This window comes from Ptychodera flava, chromosome 13 (genome assembly GCF_041260155.1).
Source record: "Ptychodera flava strain L36383 chromosome 13, AS_Pfla_20210202, whole genome shotgun sequence".
NCBI classification, from domain to species: domain Eukaryota; kingdom Metazoa; phylum Hemichordata; class Enteropneusta; family Ptychoderidae; genus Ptychodera; species Ptychodera flava.
This window is the reverse complement of record NC_091940.1, coordinates 9,166,983-9,194,327: the sequence shown is the minus strand read 5'-3', so window position 1 is coordinate 9,194,327 and position 27,345 is coordinate 9,166,983. Positions and strand designations below refer to the sequence as shown.

General features: G+C 36.4%; 1 long non-coding RNA gene across 1 annotated transcript; it reads left to right on the top strand.

Annotated features, from left to right (window-relative positions):
* Window positions 1–2,919: 2,919 nt before the first annotated feature.
* On the top strand, window positions 2,920–26,959 carry LOC139147341 (uncharacterized). The gene is made up of 6 exons (XR_011555710.1): window positions 2,920–3,211; window positions 14,235–14,349; window positions 15,400–15,465; window positions 16,086–16,209; window positions 22,236–22,379; window positions 22,907–26,959. It is a non-coding gene; the product is annotated as an uncharacterized lncRNA (long non-coding RNA).
* The last annotated feature ends 386 nt before the right edge of the window (window positions 26,960–27,345 follow it).

Here is a 27,345-nt window from a genome sequence, read left to right as displayed (position 1 = left end):
TCCATCCGACATTGCGCGATCAAATTTCACCAGTTAGGACCATCGATACAAACACATTTATTTCCACGCTACTTCCACAATTTTATGTGGTTGAAGAGACATGAATAGCTCTGTCATTACTTACTTCTGATATGCTGACAGTGAAGTTAAGATTAGCATCGTGTTCCACTGGCATTGACGAGGCTTTCATTGTAAAATACGCACAAATAAAACAATTAACATTACAGAGAGAGAGAGAGAGAGAGAGAGAGAGAGAGAGAGAGAGACAGACAGACAGACAGACAGACAGACAGACAGACAGATATTGGTTATTCCTGTGCCAGTCTATCAAGAATTACAAATTTTGACAACAAAGTGTCAGCACAATGTGTTAAGCAGCTGCGCTGCAAAATTGCAAGTGTGATCGTGTCACAAGGAGGTTTTGAAAGCTTTTCTCTGAACACCACAATATCATACGAGCAAAGCAGAGCCTTGCGCTACTTGACTTTCAGAGAAATCTCTCCTGAATATCATACAGCTATGAGCAAAGATCAGCTTTCGGCTTTACACAAACTTACCTAAACAGAATATTCTGATAAGACTGAGTAAACACAAAAATCGCCTGTCCTTGTAACACTCTTCTTGACTGATGGTCTTCATAGCGGACTTTCAATAAACGTGAATGCTTCAAATGGACTTCTTGCGAATTTTAAATACGGATAGGAACAGCATACCATCCCCTTGTCACCACGTGACACACTGAAAACAATGGCATACTCTATGACCAGTTTCAGTAAAAACTGTTAGATTTGTAGGACTTCCTCCCACTTAAAAATGAAAGCCAAAATAACATGCTATCCGCATTGTATAACACAACACATAAGTGCATATTTATGACCAGGAGCAAACAGAAATAATGAATTCCAGTAATATAAAACCTTTATGCATGATAAATATGCAAGTGTCACTATAATGGCTGAATGTAATTGATATTTTTTCATTCTTTTCAATAGTGCCTCTCACTTAAATATTTGAGAGCGCTTTACGCCGCTAACATAAATATATACCGAAACCGGAAAGACTCGATCAATGAATTTAGTAAAAGGAGCTTTTAAATTCGTATGTATGGTGTTTGTTGGAATATTGTAACATGCGAAATAAAAGTATAATTACCCCGAACATGTTCTCATAAACACAGAATCCAACAACGGGAAGTCATGCCGATTATGATTACTCGGTCATAATTGAGGCAAAATGTGTGTGCACAGCGTATACATTGTGGCACCACTTCTATTTGTGAACAAGTAGTTCCATTTAGAGTAATAATTAACTCAAAATTAGTCTTCTAACCTCTACTTGATATGGACCAAACAGTGCTTACGTCCTTGTCCATTTTACCATGCATTCTTTAATATGTTACCGTACAATATTTTTTGTTGTAACCGACTTATCGTGGCATGTTGTTGTCTTGCAGTGTAATGATTCTATTTTTGAATAAAAGAGGCGTGCGGCGGTGTTCCACACACTTGCTACGCTCATGCCACCTAAGATATCAAATGGCTGCAAACTAATGTGTACCAACACTACTGGAAATATACGTATTTCCATGCGCGTTTGTGCATGTGGTTTTGTTCGTACTGTGTTCTATTCGAATTCAGGGTTTAACCCATTGCATTATATTTATGAAAAAGCAAACTACAATGGAAAACCGCATATCTTTGGGTCATACCTGACAAAGCGGCCAGGAAGCGATTAGGTTATTTGTTGAATATATGGGTGATATTGAATGCTCATTATAATAATAGACGAAGATGGAGGAAATTTTGCCATTTCATCAAAGGCAAGCCAGCAGGGTGATAGAAGGCTCTGCAAAGATGTCGAAAGTGTCCATACCCCATAACCTAAATTCACTAAAATACGCAATGGATGTTTTTCACGTGACATATGGCCTCGACTGATGCACCAAATCGAGTTAGAGTAAGATGTAGCACCGTTCAATTTTCGCAAAGTCAATAAACCAGAATTTCAGCCAAGGTTCCCAACACCCAGTAGAAACTACTGTTGCATATAGGTACCATAGAGATGTCACGGTATAATACCATGCCAAGCTGTGACCAAGTCAAGTGGTGGCCAGCACTGTTGGGAATCAACAAATCCATTGAAAGGTCTCAGGCATCGTTGATGCAAAAATGCTATTCTCGCTTTATAACTTTGTTTTTCGATACCAATGATATAAAAAGCACTGTTCTTGAAGGTAGAGATTATTAGAAAAGATTTAAACACCACCTACAAATAGAATGGCACGTCCCGATCATACATATATAAGAGTGTTGAGCTAGTATTACTTTCATTTCATCTGTCTGATACTTGCAGAATCCATGAAACTTAAGAAACAGATACCATTACTTTGTACTGGAAGTAATTTTGTGTTATTATAAATATATATATATATATATATATATATATATATATATATATATATATATATATATATATATATATACACATATATATACATACACATAAACTACACGTACACACACATAGTGTATACATTCATTCATCTATGTATAACATATATATACGCACATACATCAAACGTACACACGTTCGTACATACATTTGCACATACATGCATAAACACATGCATGCATGCATGCATACATGCATACATACAAACATTCATGCATGCATACATGCATGTATGAATGCATACATACATACATACATACATACATACATACATACATACATACATACATATACATACATACATACATATACATCTAATTCAAGAACGAGGTGGGAAGTTGTATGCAAATGAGAACAAGTGTCGCGAAGTGTAGCGAAACTAAATTAACACTACACTTGAAAGCGTAATGTGTTAGGAGTGTTGGTTTATATTTTATAAAGCATTCTGTAAAATTTGTACATCGAGTTTCTTGATGTATTGTCAAAATAAAGCCAAGAATGGTGTACTTGATTGTTCTTCATGGAAGGATATGCCTGTGTAAAGCGGCCCTATTGTCACAAACGCCCGGTCACCCCCAGGCCTGGGTCACCCCGGTGACCGGAGGCTGTACGAGGAATCCCCAAGTCACTTCAATGCGCGGCCACGCGATCGCGTATATGAGTTGTGTTTGTTACATCGTACTGCAGCCAAGTCTCACCATTGTAGGGGAGCAGCTGATGATCACGTATTTTCGTCGACTGGCGAAGTCCTCTCTTCCACGTAAGTATCAGCATGTATGCTGCCGCTTTAGCTCTGCGTGGCATAGCTGCAGTACAGTAGCTCGAGGTTTTGCCTGGGTATTTGGGTCGGACGGCAAAACCAGATTTTGCCGTCCGACCCAAATACCCAGGCAAAACCTCGAGCTACTGTACTGCAGCTATGCGTGGCACTGCTGGTATGGCAGTAGTGTGTGTAACTGCACAGTGGCTCGAGGTCACGTTTTGCCGTCCGACCCAAATACCTCGAGCGCGAGCTACTGTACTGCAGCTTGTCTGTAACACAGGCGTTCTGTTGAGTGGGTAGTTTGTAAAAGTGTAGTTTATGCTACGTTCGGACGGTCTGTAGCCTTTTCTTCAAATGGTGATAAGGCTACGGAGGAGAACGTCGGAACGTAGCAGAAACTTCACTTTTACAAACTATCCACTCAACAGAACGTCTGTGGTCTGTAAGCCTCAACACGTACAGCATCATTCATAGGGAAAAATTGTGAGAGACTCGAGCGAGAAAATGACGCTTTCTCGCAATTAGTGAGAATCTGTTCTTATTCTCACCGCTGAATCATAAAATAATGTTTTTCTACCATTATTCTTTCTTGTACCAATTATCGAATCCTTGGTATTCTATGCCATCTTCTGCAATCATATATTAGTCCGTGGGCTAGAGGGGGTATACGTGCACACCCCCCCCCCCACAGGATAACAAACCTGTATTTTTTCAGAAGCCTTGGGATCCCTAGAATACGAAATGGAATTTTAACAGAAAAAATATAGGGACGCAATAGCTGTTATGGTCATGTTTTGAGGGTACCGCAAAATCACGATTTTCCAAGCCAAATGCATTTTCGTCAAATCTGTCTTCTTGTAAGTCATGTGCTGAGCTCATTTTTAACATAACCTCACTTGTTTGGTATCATTAGAAAGGGAATTTATTCCTCTTTAAGATGACATATTGCATTATGCAATATCTTCTACAGTTTTTGTCAAATATAACCAAAACTTACCCCTTACCCCAAAATTTAACATTGCAAATTACAGTAAATCTCAAATTCTACCAATTTTTTAGCTAGGCATAATAAAAATGCAATGCTTTGTCTGAAATCTGTTTTATTTGATACAGGGACATGTCAGAAATATGAAATAGACTTTTAACAGAAAAAATATTGGGAATCTACAGCTGTAACAGTCATATTTTGAAGGGTACCGCAAAATAACAGTGTTGCAGATTTGCATGCATTTTTGTTAAAACTGTCTTCCTATAAGTTATCTGCTGAGCTTGTTTTTGAATATAACCTGCTTGTTAGGTATCATTAGAAAGATAATTTACTAATCTTTAGAATGACATATTGTAACATGCAATATCTTCTATAGTTTTCATGATATGTAACCAAAACTTACCCCATACCCCAAAGTTTACATTGAAAATTTCAGTCATAGCTAAAACCAAATTCTACCATTTTTTTAGCTTGACACAAAAAATCTGGCCGTTTTTGCTATGAAATCTATTTTATTTGGTACAGAGACATGTCAGAAATATGAAATAGACTTTTAACAGAAAAAATATTGGGAATCTACAGCTGTAACAGTCATATTTTGAAGGGTACCGCAAAATAACAGTGTTGCAGATTTGCATGCATTTTTGTTAAATTTCTTCCTATAAGTTATCTGCTGAGCTTGTTTTTGATATAACCTGGCTTGTTAGGTATCATTAGAAAGATAATTTACTAATCTTTAGAATGACATATTGTAACATGCAATATCTTCTATAGTTTTCATGATATATAACCAAAACTTACCCCATACCCCAAAGTTTACATTGAAAATTTCAGTCATAGCTAAAACCAAATTCTACCATTTTTTTAGCTTGACACAAAAATCTTGCCCTTTTTGCTATTAAATCTGTTTTATTTGGTACAGGGATATATCAGAAATATGAAATAGACTTTTAACAGAAAAAATATTGGGAATCTACAGCTGTAACAGTCATATTTTGAAGGGTACCGCAAAATCACAGTGTAGCAGATTTGCATGCATTTTTGTTAAATTTGTCTTCTTATAAGTTATCTGCTGAGCTTGTTTTTGGATATAACCTGGCTTGTTAGGTATCATTAGAAAGATAATTTACTAATCTTTAGAATGACATATTGTAACATGCAATATCTTCTATAGTTTTCATGATATATAACCAAAACTTACCCCATACCCCAAAGTTTACATTGAAAATTTCAGTCATAGCTAAAACCAAATTCTACCATTTTTTTAGCTTGACACAAAAAATCTGGCCGTTTTTGCTATTAAATCTGTTTTATTTGGTACAGGACATGTCAGAAATATGAAATAGACTTTTAACAGAAAAAATATTAGGAATCTACAGCTGTAACAGTCATACTTTGAAGGGTACCGCAAAATCACAGTGTTGCAGATTTGCATGCATTTTTGTTAAATTTGTCTTCTTATAAGTTATCTGCTGAGCTTGTTTTTGAATATAACCTGGCTTGTTAGGTATCATTAGAAAGATAATTTACTAATCTTCAGAATGACATATTGTAACATGCAATATCTTGTATAGTTTTCATGATATATAACCAAAACTTACCCTTACCCCAAAGTTTACATTGAAATTTCTGTCATAGCTAAAACCAAATTCTACCATTTTTTAGCTTGACACAAAAAATCTGGCCGTTTTTGCTATTAAATCTATTTTATTTGGTACAGGGACATGTCAGAAATATGAAATAGACTTTTAACAGAAAAAATATTGGGAATCTACAGCTGTAACAGTCATATTTTGAAGGGTCTCGCAAAATCACAGTATTGACAACTCGCTTGCTTTTTTGTTAAATCTGTCTTCTTATAAGTCATCTGCTGAGCTTGATTTTTGACATAACCTGGCTTGTTAGGTATCAATAGAAAGGTAATTTACTAGTCTTTAAAATGACATATTGTAATATGCAATGTCTTGTTTAGGTTTCATGAAATAGGACCAAAGCTTACCCCATACCCCAAGGTTTACACAGCAAATTACTGCAAATCTGAAACTCTACCTTTTTTTACAATTTATTAACTTTATATACCAAAGGCAATGCTTGTATGCAATCTATGAAATCTGTGTTTTTGTTAAAAAGTATGTTACAAATATGAACTTAACTTTTAACAGGAACATAATATGATTTTGTAGCCTTTTGGATCATATTTGGAAGGGTACCCAGGTATCAGGGCAAATTTGCCGAAACACATACATTTGCAATATATGGGTTCCCCCTCCAAAAATGATCCAATGGCTACTAAATTGTATCATCTTCCCGTTAAAAGTTAATTTATACTTGTGACATACTTTTGTAACAAATAAATCAGATTTTAAACAAGATTGCCTTTTGTATTATGTGCAGCAAAAATGGTAGAATTTAAGATAAGCCGTAATTTGCGATTTGAACTTTTTGGGTATGGGGTAAAGTTTGACCATATTCCAGGAAAACTATGAATGACATTGTATATTACAATATGTCATCTTAAAGAAAAATAAATTCCCTACTAATGATACCTCACAAGCCAGGTTGTGTCACAAAATAAGTTCAGCAGATGACTTACAAGAAGAAGAATTTAACAAAAAAGGTGCCAGTTTGCGGTACTGCGACTTTGCATTTCCCTTCAAAATATGGCTGTTACAACTATACAGTCCAAATATTTTTTCTGTTAAAAGTCTATTTCACATTTCTGACATGACCCAGTACCATATACAACAGATTTAATACCGAAACAGAGCTATTTTTATCATGTCTAGCTAAAAATTCACGGAATTTGATCACGCTATCTATGACAGTACTTTCATATAAACCTTGGGGTATGGGGTACTTTTTGGTCATATTCCATGAAAACTATACAAGATATTGCCTGTTACAATATAACATTTTAAATACCATTTAATTACCTTTCCAATGATACTAAACAAACCCGGCTATAATCAATAAAAGCTCAGTAGACTACTTATAAGATGACAGATTTAACAAAAACGCATACGATCAGGAGATTTTGCTGTACCCTTAAAATACAGCTCTTACAGCTATAGAATCCCAATATTTTTTCTGTTAAAAGTTCATTTCATATTTCTGATATGGCCAAGTACAAAATAAAACAGATTTCATACAAAAATTGTCTAATTTTTTATGTCTGCGTAAAAAATTGCTTGAATTTGACATAGCTATGACAGTAGTTTTCGATGTAAATTTTGGGGTATGGGTAAGTTTTGGTCATATTTCATAAAATCTGTACAAGATATTGCATGTTACAATATGTCTTTTAAAGACTAGTAAATAATCTTACTAATGATACCTAACAACTTACATTATATTCTATAAGAAGCTCAGCAGATGACTTACAAGACGATAGATTCAACAAAAATGCACGCAAGTCAGGAATACTGAGATTTTGCTGTACCCTTCAAAATCTGACTGTTACAACTACAGAATTCCAATCTTTTTTCTGTTAAAAGTCTATTTTCATATTTTGACTGACCCATGTACCGACGAAATAAAACAGATTTAATAGCAAAAACGGCCAGAGATTTTGTTTCTAAGCTAAAAAATTGTAGAATTTGGTTTTAGCTATGACTGAAATTTTCAATGTAAACTTTGGGTATGGGGTAAGTTTTGGTTATATATCATGAAAACTATAGAAGATATTGCATGTTACAATATGTCATTCTAAAGATTAGTAATTATCTTTCTAATGATACCTAACAAGCCAGGTTATATTCAAAACAAGCTCAGCAGATAACTTATAAGAAGAACAATTTAACAAAAATGCATGCAAATCTGCAACACTGTGATTTTGCAGTACCCTTCAAAATATGACTGTTACAGCTGTAGATTCCTAATATTTTTCTGTTAAAAGTCTATTTCATATTTCTGACATGTCCCTGTACCAAATAAAACAGATTTTATAGCAAAAACGGCCAGATTTTTGTGTCAAGCTAAAAAAATGGTAGAATTTGGTTTTAGCTATGACTGAAATTTTCAATGTAAACTTTGGGGTAGGGGTAAGTTTGGTTATATATCATGAAAACTATAGAAGATATTGCATGTTACAATATGTCATTCTAAAGATTAGTAAATTATCTTTCTATGATACCTAACAAGCCAGGTATATTCAAAAACAGCCAGCAGATAACTTATAGGAAGACAGTTTTAACAAAAATGCATGCAAATCTGCAACACTGTTATTTTGCAGTAACCTTCAAAATATGACTGTTACAGCTGTAGATTCCCAATATTTTTTCTGTTAAAAGTCTATTTCATATTTCTGACATGTCCCTGTACCAAATAAAATAGATTTATAGCAAAAACGGCCAGATTTTTTGTGTCAAGCTAAAAAAATGGTAGAATTTGGTTTTAGCTATGACTGAAATTTTCAATGTAAACTTTGGGTATGGGGTAAGTTTTGGTTACATATCATGAAAACTATAGAAGATATTGCATGTTACAATATGTCATTCTAAAGATTAGTAATTATCTTCTAATGATACCTAACAAGCCAGGTTATATTCAAAACAAGCTCAGCAGATAACTTATAAGAAGACAAATTTAACAAAAATGCATGCAAATCTGCAACACTGTTATTTTGCGGTACCCTTCAAAATATGACTGTTACAGCTGTAGATTCCTAATATTTTTTCTGTTAAAAGTCTATTTCATATTTCTGACATGTCCCTGTACCAAATAAAACAGATTTAATAGCAAAAACGGCCAGATTTTTGTGTCAAGCTAAAAAAATGGTAAAATTTGGTTTTAGCTATGACTGAAATTTTCAATGTAAACTTTGGGGTATGGGGTAAGTTTTGGTTATATATCATGAAAACTATAGAAGATATTGCATGTTACAATATGTCATTCTAAAGATTAGTAAATTATCTTTCTAATGATACCTAACAAGCCAGGTTATATTCAAAAACAAGCTCAGCAGATAACTTATAAGAAGACAATTTAACAAAAATGCATGCAAATCTGCAACACTGTGATTTTGCGGTACCCTTCAAAATATGACTGTTACAGCTGTAGATTCCCAATATTTTTTCTGTTAAAAGTCTATTTCATATTTCTGACATGTCCCTGTACCAAATAAATAGATTTAATAGCAAAAACGGCCATATTTTTTGTGTCAAGCTAAAAAAATTGTAAAATTTGGTTTTAGCTATGACTGAAATTTTCAATGTAAACTTTGGGGTAAGGGGTAAGTTTTGGTTACATATCATGAAAACTATAGAAGATATTGCATGTTACAATATGTCATTCTAAAGATTAGTAAATTATCTTTCTAATGATACCTAACAAGCCAGGTTATATTAAAAACAAGCTCAGCAGATAACTTATAGGAAGACAGTTTTAACAAAAATGCATGCAAATCTGCAACACTGTTATTTTGCGGTACCCTTCAAAATATGACTGTTACAGCTGTAGATTCCCAATATTTTTTCTGTTAAAAGTCTATTTCATATTTCTGACATGTCCCTGTATCAAATAAAACAGATTTCAGACAAAGCATTGCATTTTTTATTATGCCTAGCTAAAAAATTGGTAGAATTTGAGTTTACTGTAATTTGCAATGTTAAATTTTGGGGTAAGGGTAAGTTTTGGTTATATTTGACAAAAACTGTAGAAGATATTGCATAATGCAATATGTCATCTTAAAGAGGAATAAATTCCCTTTCTAATGATACCAAACAAGTGAGGTTATGTTAAAAAATGAGCTCAGCACATGACTTACAAGAAGACAGATTTGACGAAAATGCATTTGGCTTGGAAAATCGTGATTTTGCGGTACCCTTCAAAACATGACCATAACAGCTATTGCGTCCCTATATTTTTTCTGTTAAAATTCCATTTCGTATTCTAGGGATCCCAAGGGTTCTGAAAAATACAGGTTTGTTATCCTGTGGGGGGGGTGCACGTAGACCCCCTCTAGCCCACGGCCTATATGTATTTCTTACCCAGAATTACTAAAAATTTGCCAGTGAATGAATTATCTTTTGTTATAATTCCTACGATAACATTCTCTGGAAACAATGTTATTGAAAAATTAAAATTTTTCAGCAAGAGCGGAATCAAATACCCGGTTTGGGTATGGTGCCGAGTAGCTGTGGAAACGCAGCTATCTGTTGGCGGGGTAGCGGGGATCGCTATGCGGGTCAAAGGTCAACCCCGCCACGGATAGCTGCGGGCCACCTGCCATCGAAAGTGGGTCTATTACGACGACACAACATGTATCGGAACTTTGAACAGCAAAATAAACCAAAGTGAGCGTAATTCAATAAAATGACCTATGCCTGCCTGAACTCTGATTATTGCTCATTCCCTTACTCCTTTTGTGAACAAAATTTCTAGTTCGTTTACGTAATTCGGCCGATTTTCCAAGGAGTACTCAAGATTTTCACTCCAGCAGCGAACTTTGACTTCTATTGATATGCTACAGCGCTTGTCTTTTTAGTGTGGAGTTTCAGGGTTTAGCACACACGGGTTTCTTGACTGTAACGTACAAGTTGTTGTACTCCGACACATAACATCAAAGGATGCGTCGATTGCCGCACGTTCTCTTATCATGCAGAATGTTACGGAGCTATAACACTGTAGCAGAACTTTTACCTAAGAGTGACAGTAATCCGATACAGGCGTATGATTGGTTCAAACCTTCGCAGTCTCGGTCAAACACACCGGAAGACTATTCCATTTAACATCAAGGGATGTGATTTGCACTAAAGGGCGTGATTTTTACCGGGAATATTAAAATAATGCAAAAATTGCACTATTTGTTATGAAATTGACTAAACATTTATTTGTATTGTACCCTGAAGGGTAACACTCACTCAGTGTAGCCAGGTTTGACTTCCATAACGGAAACCACCTGTGTATTCAGTGTTCATCAAAACTTGCACATGAAAACTTGTTTCCGCCAACTTTGCTCTCTGAGAGCAGCGGCGCAGATAGGCAGGCACAGATTGAACTCATTGCAATAAACAAGCATGAGTCTAGTACCAAGTCCAAGTCCAATACAGGTGAAAACGCAGACAATTTTACACAACCCTTTGGACTCGTACCACGATTCCTAATTAACAGACGTTTGCATGGATGTGGCTAAGAAGTTTGTGCACTGGCATTTCTGCTACACGAATAAAGTGCGCCGCGTACCGGAGTTCAAATCCAAACCGTGCGGGTAAATTTGACATATGTGTTTTGGTTATTTTTTCATCGGGGGGGGGGGGGGGGGGGGGGGGGGGGGGGGGGGGGGGGGGGGGGGGGGGGGGGGGGGGGGGGGGGGGGGGGGGGGTCATCAAATTTTTTCGTCTGACAAAGGGGGGATCATCTTTTTTCACGAAAAATGCAGGGGGTCCATATTTTTTTGAACACCGGCGACAAGATTTTGCCGGCCCCCAAGGCCGTAAAAACTGAACGGTCGCTAACGGAGGGCTTCTCAGATTTGATGGCTTCTATGAACTCAACTTCAACGTCCAGTAACATACTTTGTCGACCACGGCGATAGATTCTAGGGGATTTACTGAACCGGTCTTGCAAAAATGTACCCAAATCTTCTTTTAATAATAATACGGTCGTTGCTGCCAATCGCAATTTCTTCGCTGTTTGTACATATGATCCACGAGGTACAAAACCAGTCGCCTGATCACCACCTATCTCCTCTATTTCGTGAACTACTTATTGCCGGAGATCACTGCTGGTTGCCTTTCCACGGGTGTAGGTTCTTCCCCGTGTATTTTGCATTATTTCAATAGATTACTCCAAGGCGATAGCTATACGAAGATACGACGATCAAACGTGGGTCCTTTTCTGTTCAGACCGACAGTTGTGACCGTTAAAACAAATCGCTTAAATTTGCATGCAACAACACTGCACTGTGCGGCATTCTCAGACGAAGACAGAAATGAAAACGTGTCGTCTGTCTTGGATAAAATGTTGCATTTCCGTCTGGTATTTCTTTGTGTCGAACTGTAAACCTTGGCTGTGCCAAACAAAAAATCCGTGTGTGCCAAACCCTGAAACTCCACACTAAAATGACAAGCGCTGTAATAGATCTGACCGACCATCGCGTCATGCTCTATTCACGTTCGAACGAGCGACATCCTTATTAGCATATCAATGGAAGTCAAAGTTCGCTGCTGGAGTGAAAATCTTGAGTACTCCTTGGAAAATCGGCCGAATTACGTAAACGAACTAGAAATTTTGTTCACAAAAGGAGTTAGGGAATGAGCAATAATCAGAGTTCAGGCAGGCATAGGTCATTTTATTGAATTACGCTCACTTTGGTTTATTTTGCTGTTCAAAGTTCCGATACATGTTGTGTCGTCGTAATAGACCCACTTTCGATGGCAGGTGGCCCGCAGCTATCCGTGGCGGGGTTGACCTTTGACCCGCATAGCGATCCCCCCTACCCCGCCAACAGATAGCTGCGTTTCCACAGCTAGGTGCCGAGCAGAGCTGTGATGGGGGGGGGGGGGGGGCGTACGTGTTTACAAAAATCAGGGAAGGTGATTGCAATTGTGAAATTTACTGATACTTCACAGGACTGGAGATTACCATGATTCATTATGATAATTGTACCGCTGCGATTCCCCAGGGAAGGCAAAAATATCCCCCATGTTTAGAAAGATTCACAGACTGTTTTAAAAATTCTGAAAACATATTTATACTCACTATTCTTCTCTATTCCAACTTTAAATGAGTTGGAAAATTATGCTTGATTAAGATTAAGATTAGTCATGCATATTTATTACCTGATGTCATATGAATTATTTATAGCTATTGAAACCCTGCAAGGTTCACAAGTCTGTAGGGAATGGTATTCACCCCACTATATGAGCACCAGCCAACCACCTAGCCTGCCAGTCTGCGAAGTTCATTGCTTCTATTTATTCATTTTTGATATTTACATGCCAACAGACTTGGAGAAAGTCTAAAGAGTGCAAAAATGTTGTCAGTTTTGTATTGGAAAAAAATTGTTCCTTGTTCCTTTGGCAGCCTTGTGTACATACATGAATAGTGCATTTGCTGAAATTCCAAAATTTAATTTCTTGTACACAAATGGCCTTATCACACTTATCTTAACCCTTAATAAATGAAATTTATATTATAGAAAAAATGGGAGAAGCCCTGACCATTATCATTAATTTATGGCCAAGGGCAAGAGGAAAGTCCAAAATTAACAAGGCTTGGCGAGCATGCTTATTTTGGCTTTCAGTCTTGCCCAAGCCTATAGATAAATGTTAATGGTCAGAGCAGAGTCTGTTATTTCCATGATATTATCAACCTGCTGTGAGGGCACATAAACCCATGTATTCAGGCAACAATATCTTCATGGTTATAAATGCTGTATCATATTTAGTTACATACGTACATATGCAGGACATTTTCAAACAATTTTACCATTATCGACCAGCATCAAAAGGATTTTAACAAAAGTCAAAATAGAAGTGTGCACATGTATATTTTACATCTATTGTTAAGTGTCTACTTAGATATTAAAAACGTTGAAGGGCTTCACTTGCCCGGGTAACCATTAAAACCGGTCAGTACATTATGTTCACCGACCCACTAACTCCCCTGATGTTCCTTTTCAAATCAATTCACTGATTTGCACCCACATCAAGGCATGTAATAAGCATTGATGCACATTCATGCCCACCCTAAAAATTTGACAAATCTGGAGAGTTTGTAAAAAGTGTATAATTTGGCCCACAAGCACTTCATTTTGTTTTTGTAATTGATTATGATCTTTGTACAATTGACTATTTACATTTTTGCTGAAAAGTTTCAAAGTTAGCATTATTATTCATATTCACGGACATAAAAACAAACCATGATTACTGTGTATTTGTGGCATGGTAATACATAATGAATGAGTGTATGATTTTACTAATCTTTTGACACTTATATCCATGATTATAAAGTTGAGTATCCATTGTACAGACAGTGAGAAATAGGACTATCTGCAAGATTCTAATTGTATTCATTGACATTTGTCTACAGCTGTTAGTATAACTCATGTAACCTGGTCGTAAAGCCTCAGAGGTATTTGTATGTGGAACGTAGAAGGACAAGAATCAAAAGATTGACAACTGATCTTTTACAAATCCTTTATCAGGTAAGATTTGTTTTAAATTTGTAGTCATTTTTTATTTTTAATTTCCTGCACATCTTGTTCATTATCAGTTAAGCTTTTCGCATGCTCGGTTATATTTGGCGGAGTTGTAGTTCTTTCTTCAACATCAACTCCCTTGACGCTCTGTACATAACTTATATAATACATGTAAGTATTTTAGAATATGTGTCTGTACTGTAGTGTGGTCTCCTTGGCAAAAAAATCAACAGGACAAAATAGAGCAAGTGCGAATGAAATTCATGAAGTTCCTTTGTTTCAAACATAGCATCCTAACAGCTGAAATAATTATGAAGAATTCTGCAAGCGTTTTAACCTTTAGCCTCTTTATCATCGAAGATTGTTTTTATATACTATATTTTTATATGAATATTTTAATAATATGTATGATTGTCCCCAATCATGTTTCATGTTAATTTTGATGTTCCTCAGTAAACTACAAATACCAGAACTTGCACTGTTTTTTTAGACTCACAGTATAAACCTCAATGTTTTTAGGTACTTGGCTCTTCAAAGATGTATGGCTACTTTGATGTGTGCATTTCCAACCCTGCCATTGACAACACTTTATCTTGTCAAAGTTTCAGATGCCTGGTCAGAATGTCATGCCTAAATTTGTACATATTTTTAATAGTTTTACATAGTTTGTTGTGTGTTGTTTATTGTTTTATTGTACTTCATGCATTCATATTTTTATGTATATTTTATGGAGCCTGTTAATGTGACTAGTTCTTGTTGGTCTTCCCTTGAAATAAATGTATTATTGCTACTTACTTGAATGCATGTCTTGACCTACATTATAGTTTTCTTTAAAAAGGTGCACAATCATCAGTGATTACAATGGGTTTGGTGCAAAGTTATACCAGTGATGAAAGGTTTAATTAAAATTACAGAAGTCATAAACAATCAAGTTTTCTTATCTTAATGAATATAAAAAGCCATGTTTTAGAATGAACTGATGTGTAAAGTAATGTCAGCAATTTGCAGGAGATAATATTTACATTACATCCTTGTTAATGTTTTCTTTTCACCCAGTCAGATTCGAGATCCCTTACTAAGGCAGTGCGTCCCATTGTCATTGGATACTGGTCTGACAACCAGGTGTAAAGCAACATGGTGACAATACCATCCTCCATTGCAAAGCAAATACACAGTGTGTGGCTATGCAAACAGCCAACTCTGAACAGAGATGGTGGTGTTGTCATCAATGCAGTGCAAAAACCCATGGAATTGAGGGAGTTTTTCATCAATATATTTACTTTCCTAAGGCAGTGGGTCCTTGCTCTGGCACAGGTTTGTACTTACATAATTATCCTATTCAGTGTTTCCACTGGCTAAATTTACCACTAAGCCATTCTGGCTAATTGAGACCAACATTGACAAGCTAGAACTATAGCCATCCAAATTACATATAATTTCATCTGTGATTTTGGCCAACTGACAGTTGACTACTCAGGTCCTATCAGTTGCTACAGTAACAATATGACATTAAACTGGTCCCATAATCATTTCCATTCATTTGTGATTTTCAAATTTAAGTAGGACCATCCTGAACCACAGATAATTAGTGGCAATGAAAATAAACAACTTTTTTTTTATGGAACAAACTGCTTCCTTTATATTATTCACAACAAATTTTATTTCCCGTGTGCTTCACACTTATGTGACTTGTACTTTTGTAAATGTATCAAGACGTATCATAAGTATTGCATTATTTACAGGGTAACTTCAAGATGTTTCCTTTCTACCCTTTCCCTTCTGCCTCAGTCATCAAGTGCTTTCAGTTCTCCAATCACAGAGTCTAATTTTTAAACCAACTGTTCACTTTGAGAAGGTGTACTGCAGGTAATTACATTTTGTACACTAGGTGTAAACAGTCGCCTCTTTCTATTGGTAGTCCAAACAATGAATGCTTTAATTTCAAAATCAAACTGGGTGTATAGGAATAAATTGCGAGACTGGAGAGAGAAAGTGACGCTTTCCGGCAATTTGTGAGAATCTCTTGTCAATTCTCACAGCTACCAGTGAGAATTCAAAAGTTCTCACCGATGAGTAGTGAGAAATGTACTCTTTGGTGAGATAATAGATTCTCACCAGTTAGAATGGAAATTCTCACTAAGCACTGTGAGAATGGTCATTTTTAAGGTGAGAATGAACCAGACTCACCATTCATTGGTGAGAACCAGACTTGTTGTTCACTGGTGTGAAACAATCAGGTTAATTCTCACAAGTGAACAATGAATCTGGTTGATTCTCACCAGTGAATGATTAGTCTGGTTGATTCTCAATGTAAAAATTACCATTCTCACAGTGCTTAGTGAGAATTTCCATTCCCATCGGTGAGAATCTATTATCTCATCAAGGAGTGCATTTCTCAGTGCTCAATGGTGAGAATTAAACTATTCTCACCGATAGCAGTGAGAATGGCAATTAAGAGATTCTCACCAATTGTGAGAAAGCGTCACTCTCGTTCCAGTCTCACAATTTTTTGCCTATAATGGTCACTTGATGTCTTACAGAAAAAAAAACTGATTCTTCTCTTATTCAAACACTAGCCATGGAAATTCAACAAACTATTCCTGGTACACTTTCATTTATTTGTAACTAGTCCTACCCTGCAACTCTGCGGACAACCTGTGCAATTATCGTTTTTGCTTACTTGTAATCGTACACAACTTAGCATGTCGCAGTGTGCTGCTTCTTGTTCAGCGTGGTAAACATTCAACAGGACAACATCCTGGGCAATACCTTCATGCAAATATTATGACCTATGCCTATCCACAATACAGTGCAGGGTTTTACATTACGCGCATTTCTGCGTCCTTTACGCATAAAACCGGACGCAGGACCCCTCAAAAACTAACCACGCGTCCCCTTGGGACGCAGCAATATCTGTTGCTGGTGTACACCTTGCGAAGCTGCTGAACACGTAAAACACATCCCAGTAAACCTTACCGACCCCGTACTTTAACCCTTAAAGTGCCGCGTCGGTTTATAAACCGACACGGCATTCTCGCTCTCAGCGCCACGTCGGTATATAAACCGACAGTGATTGCGTTCTATGCTTATGCCTAACTTAGCTATGCATTGCCGAACTCAGCCAGAAGGAGGGTATTCCTGACCCTTTGAACCCAGTTTAGTACCATATAAGGACTAAAATAATGACATCATGCAGCCTAACAATCGAAAATTCCAGTAATTTATGCGAACTTTCTTCAAAAGAGGTCAGCGGTTTTCATGAATATTTAATCAGGTCTGCAGTTTCACCCGTACGCGGATACGGCCACAGTGCATTGAACGAAACATGTACGTACGTTTTGAAAGCTTTACCATGCCGTAGACACGGAAGACAACTATATTATGCCAAGCTACTGCCCTCTGGGTGATAGAAGTGATACATTTTACAGTTTTTTTGAGAATATTTTATGGAAAAATGACGCGATTTGGTGACCAAATCGATCGCGATAGTGAACTTCGAACGTATCGGCGGCCAAGATGGCGGCACTGTGTGATGCCTAACTCTCGACATGGAACCCGAGGTTAAGGTTTTCGAAGTCCAAAACATGCAAGATTGAGAAATTTGTAAGGATTCGGTTAAATTGAAGTGTATTTTGTGAATTTTCAAGCGTTTGACTGCCAAAAAGCCCCTTTAAACTGTTGATATTTGATCTCCGGCCGTCCTGAAGCGAGACGGCCATAACAGTCGACCCGGTTTGTAAATGAAATGTAGTTGTTCTGAACTGTTGACATTGCGAGACATTTCCTACGTGTTACGCATTTTTTTAACTGAAATAAACCGGACATGAAACTTTTTTCTCGATACTTAGTGGTTTCTTTCCATTTTGTGGCGGATTTTGTGGCGTGCTTGTCAAAAAATTGATCAAACTTGGCGAACGGATTGACTAGTATGTATGGCAGTACGAGTCCGTGACTCGATAAGCCACAGATAGTTACACACGCGTACGTGAATTAAACTAATGTAAGTTGGGTCAAACACCAAATTAATCGATAAAAAGGTTAGTGAAATGTGTTTTTGTCTTCAACTCTTCATTATAGTTATACAGGCGGTTCAAACTATACAGAGTCAGTTGAATATGCCCTATAGTTGTGTGCATGTGTTGCACAATAGTTACCCCTCCATGTACAATATGGAACCTTGTTGTCTCTGTGTATGCAAATTATTACTAATTGAACACAGTGAAGACCATGGCATTGATAAACTATAAAACATTTTTGTGAAATAAATTGGGACCCCCATATTTTGATGTAGGACTCCCATTTTCTAACACCAGGAGTCCCAGGGACTCTCAAAAGTTAAAAGTGATGTAAACCCTGTACAGTGTTACTCAGTACGTAACATCATGGCAGAAGGTGACCCTGCATGCCTATCCACAAATACATGCACACGATATGGAATATGTCCCAGGCCTATCCTCAATCCAAATGCAATCACATGGTATGGAAGATGGCACAGACATATCCAAAATACACATAATATATGCAATGGAAGATGACCTAGGCCAATCCACAATACACATACATGTACACTAAGTATGTAAAGGTAAGATGACTCAGGCCTATGTAGAATACATAATGGGAGATGACCAATGTCTATAGTCATCAATACAAACAGTCTGTACCTGTATTGTATTCAGGATAGGCCTGTATCATCTTCAATAATGTGTATCTGTATTTGTATTCAGGATAGGCCTGGGTCATCTTTAACAATTAATGTTTACCTGTATTGTATTGTATTTTATTAGTCCCCACGGACAACGTCCGGGGGACTTATAGGTTTGGTCATGTCCGTGCGTCCGTCCGTGCGTCCGTCCGTCCGTTCACGCAGATATCTCAGAGATGCCTGGAGCGATTTCATTCAAACTTGGTACAAGGATTACTTCATATGTCATACAGATGCACGTTGATTTGTTTTCTGATACGATCCAATATGGCCGCCAGGCGGCCATTTTATTACGATTTTTTCATGTACAGAGCCATAACTCAGACATGTTTCAACCGATTTTATTCAAAGTTGGTACAAGGACATTGACCAATGTCATAGATATGCACGTCAATTTCTTTTGTGATACGATCCAATATGGCCGCCAGGCGGCCATTTTATTACGATTTTTTCATGTACAGAGCCATAACTTAGGCATGTTTCAACCGATTTTATTCAAAGTTGGTACAAGGACATTGATCAATGTCATACATATGCACATTGATTTGTTTTGTGATACGATCCAATATGGCCGCCAGGCGGCCATTTTGTTTCTATTTTTTTCATGTACAGAGCCATAACTAAGGCATTTCTCAACCGATTGTATTCAAAGTTGGTACAAGGACATTGACCAATGTCATAGATATGCAAGTCAATTTGTTTTGTGACATGATCCAGTATGGCCGCCAGGCGGCCATTTTATTACAATTTTTTCATGTACAGAGCCATAACTCAGGCATGTCTCAACCGATTTTATTCAAACTTGGTACAAGGACATTGACCTATGTCATGTATATGCATATTGATATGTTTTGTGATACGGTCCAATATGGCTACCAGGCGGCCATTTTATTACAATTTTTTCATGTACAGCGCCATAACTCAGACATATTTCAACCAAATTTATTCAAAGTTGGTACAAGGACATTGACCAATGTCATAGATATGCACGTCAATTTGTTTTGTGATATGATCCAATATGGATGCTGTGCGGCCATTTTGTTACAAATTTATTGTGTACAGAGCCATAATTCAGGCATATCTCAACCGATTTTATTCAAAGTTGGTATAAGGACATTGACCTATGTTATACATATGCACATTGATTTGTTTTGTGATACGATCCAATATGGCCGCCATGTTGCCATTTTTTTTACAATTTTCCATGTCCTGAACCATAACTCAGACATGTATCAAGCAAATTTATTCAAAGTTGGTACAAGGACATTGACTTATAGTATACATATGTACTTTGATTTGTTTCTTGATATGGTCCGATATGGCCACAGGGTGGCAATTTTGTCATGGTTTTTTCATGTCGAGAGCCATAACTGTGGCAAGTCTCAACTGATTTTATTTAAAGTTTGTACCTGGACATTGACCTAGGTCATACATATACGTATTGATTTTTTGAACAGTAAGATCAAATATCGCTGCGTGGCGGCGATTTTGTTACGATTTTCTCATGTACTGAGCCATAATTCAGACATATTTCCACCAGTATCATTCAAAGTTGGTACAAGGACATTGATCTATTTCATACATGCTCGTCAAGTTGTTTCACATCATGTAAGCTGTATCATGTCAATTATTGACCTTTCATAATTAGGCTGATATGTCAAGAAATACTGCATCAAATTTCATGACACTTTGTACAGATGCTAAGCTCACGTTGCTTTAACAATGAAAAAAGACATTTATCAGTGTCATTTTAATTAATTTGTAATTGCATATGTAATGAACTTTCCTAATTAGACTTAGAGTGATATATCCACAAATACAATGTCAAATTTGATGAAACTTGATCAGATGTTGATCTCATAGTGTTGTAAATACTGCATTAAACTTTATGAAATATGGTATGGTGATAATCTATTAGTGTCAGGATAGTATGAAAAAATGTTTTGCAACATCCTGTCAACTAATTCCCAGTTGACTCATTTAATGACCTTTAGGATAGTGGCCTACATTGGTTTTATGTTTTCATCACCATGGAACTCATTCTTGGCCATTGAGTGCCATCTGTATCAAAGTATTTTTATCACAGACCTAATTAAGAGGACTCTATCCTCTCTGAGGACCTGTAATCAAAGTACCCATTAACAAGTGGGGACTGTGTCATCAACGATGACTTGTTCAGGATAGGCCTGTATCATCTTGAATAATGTGTATCTGTATTTGTATTCAGGATAGGCCTGGGTCATCTTTAACAATTAATGTTTACCTGTATTGTATTGTATTGTGTTCAGGATAGGCCTGTATCATCTTGAATAATGTGTATCTGTATTTGTATTCAGGATAGGCCTGGGTCATCTTTAACAATAAATGTTTACCTGTATTGTATTGTATTGTATTCAGGATAGGCCTGGGTCATCTTCAATAATGTGTATCTGTATTTGTATTCAGGATAGGCCTGGGTCATCTTTAACAATTAATGTTTACCTGTATTGTATTGTATTGTATTGAGGATAGGCCTGGGTCATCTTCAATAATGTGTACCTGTATTTGTATTCAGGATAGACCTGGGTCATCTTCAACAATGTTTACCTGTATTGTATTCAGGATAGGCCTGGGTCATCTTCAATAATGTTTACCTGTATTTGTATTCAGGATAGGCCTGGGTCATCTTCAATAATGTGTACCTGTATTTGTATTCAGGATAGGCCTGGGTCATCTTCAACAATATTTACCTGTATTGTATTGTATTGTATTGTATTGTATTGTATTGTATTGTATTGTATTGTATTGTATTGTATTGTATTGTATTGTATTCAGGATAGGCCTGGGTCATCTTCAATAAAAACACTGTACCTGTATTTGTAATTGTATTCAGGATAGGCCTGGGTCATCTTCAATAATGTGTACCTGTATTTGTATTCTGGATTGCCCGGGATCATCTCCATGGCGTGTACATCTATTTGTTGATGGTTGACCGGGTCACCTGCGATGCTGAGTAATTGTATTATGGATAGACCTGGGTCATCTTATTTAGAATGTTTACATGTGTGTAATGCTTATCATCATTAGGGTTAAGGACATTATGAGTGTTTGCAATTCATTAATATCCCATCATCAAATGTATTTTAATCATTCCGGTTATCATTGTCATTTAAAGAGTTAGTAATCATGAGTCTATGTGTTTACAATTCAGGATCAGCAGTGAATGCTGCGCAATATCAAGGATGAGAAATACCATTGACCTTGACAAAGAGCATTAAAGACAAAGTGGAGGGCTTTGGATTGGACTTTGCCATGACATTTACAATGAAAGATGAATGGAATGATCAAACAACAGGTAAATTTTTTCCTTTTCAGTCCTTACTCCCAAGTATATATACACAAGTGGTTGTTGCAAAGATGTGCTGGAACTGGTATCTTGTAACTTGCACAAAGTGTTTTATATTAGTTGTCTTTATATAGCTAGTTTGTTTACGATTACAAGAATACTAATTAGAAACACAGGTTCACTGATACATTTCTGTATTTTAATTGACATTGCCAGCAGCAAATATGTAGGTGCATCAGCTTAACACTAATCCATCCAGATACTATACACAGCATACATGTTACAGCAATTCTCATTCTTAAACTGCGCAGGACATTGGTTGAGCAAGAAGAAAACGGTGTGGTTGAGATGTCTACGTTAGAGAAATATGCATATCGCGGAGAGAAAAATAAATTTATTTGTATTTTTTTACACAAGAATTCTTTGATATTTAACACACAAATAAACTAACTTTTTGTGAAGAGAAATTATATGTTTTATCTTCCATGATTGGTCCATGATTGTCTTCCATGAGTTTATTATTATTACTATGTTAGGGAACAGGTGTGTATATCCATGCAGAAGAGGAAGCAGGATAAATCCAAAAGCGACTTCAAGGCAGCATTTTACCAAGCAAAGAAAGGAACCAACTACCAGGGACAGTTGTCTCAAGATGAAGACAGTGGGATTGCACCTCCATTTGGTAGAGGATTTGTATTAGTCAGTATGGTGGAGAGACGTGCACCCTTACACTGCTCAGCACACAGATTGTATGTACATGTATGTTAGGGTCAACAACTCCTAAACCACTACACCTACCACAGACAGACAGTGGGCAACTTAACAGATATAACCCGCAATACTAAGCATCATCATATTACAGCTAGTACACAGAACTGTTTAAGGGAGTCCAGCTCAAAGAGAGGAAAAATTCAACTTTCAGAGCACTGAGAAAACACAATTATTATTTCATGCCTACCCTGAGTATCATGGTGATCTCTGTAGTATAATAACAAACCTGTAGGTAATTCACTTGTAATGATTGTTTATAAACATTCCATTATCACTTTGTCTGCTCCAGAGGTGTACATGTCAATCAGGACCCGGATTTACATATACTGATCAATAACATTGCAATGTGCACATGTATGATATATATAGGTACTTTGTTTCCCAGTAAGCTTTCAGAAGAAGAACAAGAAACTAGAGTTGATATTAAAAAATTTGTGAAAAATTCATCAAAAAGATACAGCTACACTGCAGCCCAAATTTCATTGGGAGCTGTCATTATTTACAGCCTAGAGGGTGGGGGTGGAGGGGGGGGGTTTGGATGTTGGAGGAATTTTGTCGGAAACTCTAAAATTTCAAGTACCCGCCCCCCCAAACCATGATGAATTTGAGTAACCCCCCCTCTCTTACATGGAAATTTTGACTGAACCCCACCCCCACACACAAACTCACTTTTGAAAACTTAAATTTCAATACATGTATTTCTATAATTTACATAAATACAGCAATAGTAAAGACCATTCAAATCCTAATGTACCCTGCTAGATAATCATTGGTTATCTCATGACGGTTGAAAAAGGTGAAACCAACAAAATGAAATTCAAAGTCACAACAAAACATAGATGTCAAAGGTCACACTATAACCAGTATACAACCACATACAGTATTGTTTAATATGGATGGGTATCATAACAGGGTCCTCACTGGGATATCTGATAGGATAGACTTTGAAAGTACTGATTGAAGAACATGTGGAAGGCTGATGGGGAAAGTGTCCGACGGGCTTGCTCCTCTCCCTTGCATGGAAAAATTTGAGAAATTGTAGTGTGCATTGGTGCAGTTTGGCGTAATCTCAGAGGTGTTTTCAATGTGTAATTTTACTGAGTAAAAATTTGTAGAAATTGATGTGTGAAGTAGTGCAATCTGAGAGGTACGTGTTTCAATACATTTTGCACCAAAAATTGAGTAACCGCCTTCTTTCTCTCAACATTTTGAGTAACCCCCCCTTATAGCTTTCAATATTTTGAGTGACCCCCTTCAGATTCCTCTGACCCCCCCCTCCCCCCAGGCTGTAAACAATGATGGCTTCCAAGGAGATATATCTTCAAGCTTGTTCGATATGGATTTCAGGCAATGTCAACTTGTGGACAGGGTACAGAGATTTATGTTGCAGATTATTGCAAATTGGACTAACTCGTGAATACAGTACATGAAGTCCCATTCCATTATCAAGAGCAAAAGCTCAAAACTACATCTGAAGCTTGCTTTGGAGATCAAAACTATTGCTTGCAATAAGTAAAAATTCATGTTATCAGAAAATCACAAGCACACCTTTAGCAGTCGGACAAGTTTATGAAAAATAGAAATTTACAAGTATATATGTTATCATTACTTGTTTACTTGTATTCCAAGGAATATAACTTTAAAAAGAACAGACATGGAATCAAATGGTTAAATTCTATTTTAGCTCTGCAGTTAGTGTGAATGAGCTTATCTTTAGCTACTATAGTCTATAGAGGCTATTGGGATGGTATCCGTCCGGCGTCTGTCTGTATGTATGTATGTATGTATGTATGTATGTATGTATGTCTAATTGTGAGACGTCCTTCCTCTCAAATATCTTGAGAACCGCCATACCTACTGATTTGATATTTGTTGTGTAGATGAAAATATGATTTTGAGAAACCAATTTTTTCAATTTTTCGATATTGTTGAAAATATCCAAATTGGTGCCAAAAAAAGGTGTTTTTGGTAAAAAAATCTTCTTCTTCATAACCGCTGGTCAGACAGCTTTATTATTTGGTATACAGATCCCTAGGGATAACCCAACTTAGATTTGTTCAAATTGTGATGACATATGCAAATCTGTATTTTTAAGGAATTTTTTTGTCATTTTTGGTCAAAACTTTATTTCATCAAAACCGCTCATCTGACAGCTTTGATATTTGGTATACAGGTTCCTACAGATAAACTTAATATGATATATTGAATATATGACGAAATCTGCAATTTTGTTTTTGGTGCTATTTTTGCCATTTTGGTCAAAAAATGTGTTTCTCAAAAACTAATTGTCTTATACCTTTGATATTAGGTATACAGGTTCCTAGGGGTTGTCTTAGTGTGATATATTGAAATTTGATGAAATCTTCAATTTTCGTATTTTTTGGTCAATTTTTGCCATTTTTGGTCAAAAAATGAGTTTCTCAAAAACTACTTGTCTGATGCCTTTGATATTAGGTATACAGGTTCCTAGGGGTTGTCTTAGTGTGATATATTGAAATTTGATGAAATCTTCAATTTTCGTATTTTTTGGTCAATTTTTGCCATTTTTGGTCAAAAAATGAGTTTCTCAAAAACTACTTGTCTGATGCCTTTGATATTAGGTATACAGGTTCCTAGGCGTTGTCTTAGTGTGATATATTGAAATTTGATGAAATCTTCAATTTCGTATTTTTTGGTCAATTTTTGCCATTTTTGGTCAAAATATTTGTGTTTCAAAAGTTACTCATCTGATAGCTTTAATATTTGGCAGACATGTTCTTAGGGATGATCTTAATGTGACATTGTGAATTTTTACAGCTGTCCTGAAATGAGCTAGCAAAGATTTCCCACCCTCTTTATCAATAAGTGTCAGAAATAGTCTCTACACTCTACATAACACAGCTGAGCTCTATCCACTGCCATTTCACTTGCTTACAAATGAGAACTTTTAATGCTACAATATGTCACAAACCATTAAAAGAGAGTTTCCATGTTGTTTAGAAATGAATGTATTCATGACATCAATTGTCAATTGGAAAAGCCCTCCACTACATTTCTTCCTCAGTGACTTTGCTGTGCTTCACTCACTCAGTGACCCCCCCCCTATTTTAACCATCATAGATCACAGTGTCCCACCTTTCCAAATCCTTGGAAAAACACCCACTGAAACCGACAGGTACATACCAACACATTTGTCACACATAGTTGTTCTCTGGACTCCACAGCAGGGCTCTGTCAGTCACTAGGTCACTTTACAACCAACTTTACAACATAACAACCAATACTTTGAATAGGTCTAGTGGACCCCAGTTCAGTTGGTTAAAAGCAACATATTTGAGAACAGAAAACTTTGTGAACCTGTTTTATGCAGCTATAGGTATGATGCATCATTTTCCTCAGAATATTTCAGATTATGTACAATGATCAGTCTTAGGCTTTATGTTCTCATTGGTATGCCTGTAAAAATATGCAGCCAAGTATTAAAGCTGTGTATCGTGAAATCCTCTTGTTACACAGTAAAGACTTTTAAGACAATACCGCATGCTGATTTACATGGGATAATGATCTCATCCCCAATTGGCAGGATTGACATTATATCAGCTGTACACTGATGTATACTTGAAACTTCCTCATATATGTAAGATTTAATTGATTCCTACAGTAGTTAAAATTACATTGCATTTGTAACCTTTGTAATCAAGGAAAATATATGTTAGTTTTTTCCAAGGCCTGCATATGTAAGAACACTTGGTTGATTGTGTATCACTCTTTTACAATGTAATACAGATATTTTAATGGTAAATAAAACCTCCTAACAAGCTTTTATACAGCACAACATGTATTTCTGTCTCTGTCATATCGTAGGATGATGTACCGGGTATGAGTGTCTCTGGTGTTTTTTAAAATGTATTGGAATATATTCAAATAGATGTAAGCCATCTTGAATATCACATTCATACACTGTGCCAAATGGCAAGTTGATCAATCTTGAATCCCACCAATTTCAATGTGTCAGAGATATTATGCATATTTTATCATAGAAAGCATTAATGTTTTCAAGAAAAATTTAAGTAAAATTTACATGTCATGAAAATGTATATTCTCCAAAAAAATATCAGTTATCTTTCTATGTACAGTAAAACTATATTTTCAATATGATATTTTTTCAAAGAAATATCACATATTAGAGGTCTTGTTGCATTGTGTACACACATTTAGTCCCCAC